Consider the following 5,172-nt stretch of genomic DNA (forward strand, 5'->3'; position numbering starts at 1 on the left):
CAAAGTTTTACCTGATGCCCCCAGTGGCACAGCGGCATGTATGCGGACTTACAACATTAGAAACCGGGTTTCGATACAGATAGTCCATTGCGTAGCTTTGTGCTTAACTTCAAACAACTAAACTTTTACCTGATCGCCCCCAGTGGCACAATTTTTACCACAAATCTGTAGAAAATCACATCAAGAAAGTGTAAAAAAAAACGCACTTCAACGAACCCAAACGGGTTGGTGTTGGACAAATAGATACATTTTAACAACCTTACATTTCGCTTAGATGAGTGATTTTTCCCCCTCTTTATAATTTTTCTTTTTTTACATCTATTTACATCAAAAAGTTTCATTTATAAAAATTTGTGTGTTTAATATGGCGGAAAAATGTCATTCGCCAACAGTATGTTTATAAAAATAAAAACTGAGCCTTGAACAAATTCTTTGTAATTATTTTTACTGGAAGTATTTTACGATAATATTAATTACTATGTGAAAATATTCTATCGTTATCCTTACAGGCACTGTTTTCTGACTAATAAAACACTACCAATCCTCATCTGGTAACGTCAAATAGTCCAAATCACTTTATGATATCTAATTTCGCTGTTATTATATCATTACATAAGTAGCTTATTAGTAAAATAAAATATCAATAATTCAATTATTATTACAGTAACGAATATATTCAATGACACCCCCAGTGGTACAGCGGTAAGTCTGACGGTCTATAGTGCTAAAAACCGGGTTTTTTAGCACAGATAGCCCATTATGTAGCTTTGTGCTTAACCATAATTAAACAGGCAAACTCTTATGAAAGGGGTCATTGGATGTAATAAAAACATAAGAATAATGAAATATCTTAATCTACAGAATGTGACAAATGTAGTGCTTCATCTGTGAAAATGTATGAGCACCTCAAAGTCAGAAATGTTACAGGTGATGTTCTTTAACTACTAGACACTGTTCGACATGCGTGGTAATGTCATATTGGAACAAAGAGAGTCTATTTTGGTCGTCTACACCAGAAACAGACAGGAAAAGAGGTTATCGATCTGGGGCGCTACTTTTATTACTTTCTGTAATGTTCAAAATAAATAACCATTTTTTATTATATTATATTTGTTATTAAAACGTGTGATTAAATATGAAAATTAAGATATTTCAGTTCGTTTTGGTAATCAATATTAATACAGTAATTATACAGCAAACTGCGTTATTTAGGGTTTTATAAAAAAAGGAAGCGAGATATCATTAAAATTTATAACACCAGACACTGTTTGGCATGCTTGGTAGTATCGTATCGAATCGAAGATAGTCCATTTTGGTTGTCTAAACCAGAAACAGACCGGGAACGAGGTACTATATATGGGGCGCTACTTTAATGTGATGTTCAGAATAACTAACTACCTATTTTTATAACATAAAAATGACGATCTGTGCTTTTGGGCCGTGGATACGTTGTAAGAATGACGGTCAACTCCTACTATTCGGTCTGACAAAAGTTTGTTTGTTTTGAATTTCACTCAAAGCCACACGAGGACTATCTGCGCTAGCTATCCATAATTTAGCAGTGAAAGACTAGAGGGAAGGCAGTTAGTCATCACCACCCATCGCCAACTCTTGGGCTACTCTTTTACAAACGAATAGTGGGATTGACCGTCACATTGTAACGCCCCCACGGCTGAAAGGGCGAGCATGTTTGGTGGGATGGGGAGTCGAATCCGCGACCCTCAGTTTGCGAGTCAAGCGCTCTAACCACCTGGCCGTGCGGAGCCCTGACAAAAGTAGCTTAAGAGTTGGTGGTAGGTAGGATTGAATATCTGCCTTTCTTCTATCATTTAACAATTAGGAAGGCTAAAGCAGATAACCCTGGCGTAGCTTTGGGCAAAATTCAAAGAAAGAAACCAACTGCTATATCTGCTTGATGTCTATATAACAAGTTGGAAAATATAATTTTTTCGAGCTTAAATATTTACTGGTTAAACGAAAAGTAAGAAGAAAAAAAAGAAACGGGACTGTTCATGTCCTAGTTTCTGATAACCACGAAAAAAAAGCCTTTTCATTTTATCTAAGTACAGTACATCTCTCTTCACGCAACAGTGGAATTTTGATTTTTGCGTGAATTGAGTAAAAAATTTAGTAAATGTTGTTTTTTATTATATTTGTTAAAGTTTGTTTATGAGCTTGTTTCGTTTAGTGCAAAGCTACACAGAAGCCTATCTGCGTTCTATCTACCATAATATCAGTAAATACCTCAACTAGATAACTGATGAAGTAAACGTCTGCTTGTTATAGGGCTAAGAGAATGTTGGCTGTTTTCTTCATTTTTTCGCGGGGGGGGGGGGAGACATGCAGAAAACACAATCCAATCAGGGATTCATGCACGTGACTACACAGCCAGTTACAGGTGCTGTTTATGGCCGCATATAGTAAGTCAAGGTAACAAAATGGGAATGTTACAGTTAAATAGCGTGCGCTAAAACAGTTTCTATTTTTTTTAAAGATTATTGAACCGGTAAGCTTTAGTTTGCACCAAAAACCGCTTTAACAATCTGGAAAATTCTATTGTGTTTGATATTTCTGCAGATGGCTTTATAAGGTATATTTGTAATAGGTAAATTTGAAAAAAAAAAAGTACCATATTAGATGTTCTAATATATAGTGTCTTGAGAATATTACTTTATTGTGTCAACAACCCTTTTTTTTTACCGGAGAGATACTTTCAGTATACTACGTTGGCACAGAAGGAATGATTGATTTACTAAGCACCTGAAGAAATTACGGAGGAGAAAAAGTACCAAAACTGAACTGACATGAGTTACATGATACAAATATGTTTACTTTTGAATGAATGTTTGCAATAAAAGAAGACTAGAGTGGGTATGGAGTTTTTTTGGAAATCAATGTTAGTTCCATTTTAATTAAGTAACTTATTTAATTACTTATAATAGATACTTTTGAAGTATATGAATTAGTAGTAGTCTCTCTAAAAACATTATCATGTTTTATGAATGCGTTTCCAACGTGAAATTAATGTTTTTTTTATAAATTAAAATATATTTTATATATATTGGAATACTAAACAGTGTTTGAGTAAATTAACTCAAGCAACCACCAAACAGCATTAGATCGTTTGGTGGTGGTGGTCTGAGTGGATTCATTCAAATGAAATATGTGAACTGATGATATGATCCTTTTCTTATGATCGCTGATGAAACCTTATAATTAGATATTGAATACAAGTTGGAAAGATTGATATAGTTCAACCGATATAAAACTGGACGAAATTTAATTTAAATTTTCTGCTTTTTTTCAAGCCCGGAATTATTGCTCATGTGTCACGCAAATCGTACATTAGCCATATATAATGTATAAACAAAGAAAGAAAGTAGAAAAGTAAGAATTAAATTAGAAGTGCAACTGACGAAATTTTTGTCACTAAATATTCATATTTCTCATTAAGCAAGGGAAATATGCAGACTGCGTAGTATTTAGAAAAAAATTCTTCACAACGACAAAAATAACAACTTTGTTAGAACATATTAAAAATCTAGCAAAAATACAATGCACTCAGGTAAAAGTTTGTTGTTTGAAGTTAAGCACAAAGCTACACAATGGACTATCTGTATCGAAACCCGATTTCTAACGTTGCAAGTCTGCATACATGCTGCTGTGCCACTGGGGGCATCAGGTAAAACTTTGTTGTTTGAAGTTAAGCACAAAGCTACACAATGGACTATCTGTATCGAAACCCGGTTTCTAACGTTGTAAGTCCGCATACATGCTGCTGTGCCACTGGGAGCATCAGGTAAAAGTTTGTTGTTTAAAGTTAAGCACAAAGCTACACAGTGGACTATCTGTATCGAAACCCGGTTTCTAACGTTGTAAGTCCGCATACATGCCGACAACTGATCTTACATATACAATATGCCGGCATTTTTAACTTTATATATGGATTAAGAATTATCCTAAGTCTCCAAACCTGGCCAATCCTCGTGAGATGTTTTTGGGATTATTGCCTAAAATATCGTTAACAGGTGCCCAACTGATGAAACAATGCATTCTAATCTTTATAAATAGAAACTTAAAAAACGCATGTTTAATCACCTACTTCAGTTTCACTCTTAGTACATAGCTTGCTATGATTAGAAGATAATATTAATAAAACTTTTTTCCCTCAAGTCTCTTCTAGTAGCTTGTAATATATTTCAGGAAAGCCACTGAAATAATAAATGTTAAAGCTGTAGCCGTATATCGTGTATTGTAAGGATTATGGCTACCTTAATAAGGTATCACGAGGGTTTAGGACATTTTTATGTTCATCTGGTCGGTCTAGAGAAATAATTTATTTGTATATCAATTTATCGATCCTTTTTTAACCCAAATTTCCGTCTTATATATTCATATTCATTTGTTGATTAGATGTTAATACACGTAAATAATGTTTGTAGGTTTACTTATTAATTAGATAAACCGGCAGACGCCCTTATAAGAGCAGTTAATTACAAACTGACCTACTTCATTTGGCTGATTTACTTATTACTTCAACATTTTCTGTTTACAATTAACGGTTACCTCAAAAAAGTACCTAATTATAAATGAAGTTCCTATGTTTAGCATGTAATTTTCTCAAGTTTATATTTTAATGTGCTATATTTAGTCTTTCTTATTAAATATTAACGGTTCTTTCGCCTAGAGCATGTTATGTTATGTTTGAAGTTAACAAAGAACGATTGGCACTCTAGTACCTGTAGTGTCTTCATTAATTAAATATATTTAACCATCATATTTCATAATTTCCATCATGAAACCTTACACCTAAATTTGGATTGTTTTGTAGTATATATTTATTATTTACTTACTTGGTGCCGGTAAACAGGTTAGTGTTAACACGAACTTTATTGAACGATACCATTTTAAAACAATTATCTTGTTAATATCTATTTACATCTGCTAACATTAATTAAAATGATGAACTGATGGAAGGAAGGAAAGAATAATTTACGATTTTGCCAAATTATCGCATGTATTTTAGGATGATCAAATAAAACGGATCTTACAATGTACGCTAAGATAACACGCGATGTCTCAGCAGTTAAACTTTTAAGGAACAAAAAACATACAATCCGCGATACTTAAGATTTTAAGTAGGTCTTAAAACGTTATAAAAACAAGACCCCT

The 5,172-nt window shown here is 33.4% G+C and overlaps 1 long non-coding RNA gene across 1 annotated transcript in view; it reads left to right on the forward strand.

Annotated features, from left to right (window-relative positions):
• LOC111084991 overlaps positions 1-2,807 on the forward strand; it is a 10,502-nt gene extending 7,695 nt beyond the window's left edge. The window contains exon 3 of the long non-coding RNA XR_002609860.1: positions 2,706-2,807. This is a non-coding gene — a long non-coding RNA (uncharacterized LOC111084991). The remainder of the gene's footprint in view (positions 1-2,705) is intronic.
• Positions 2,808-5,172: the final 2,365 nt, after the last annotated feature.

Source organism: Limulus polyphemus, unplaced genomic scaffold, assembly GCF_000517525.1.
Source record: "Limulus polyphemus unplaced genomic scaffold, Limulus_polyphemus-2.1.2 Scaffold193, whole genome shotgun sequence".
In the NCBI taxonomy this organism is placed as follows: Eukaryota; Metazoa; Arthropoda; class Merostomata; order Xiphosura; family Limulidae; genus Limulus; species Limulus polyphemus.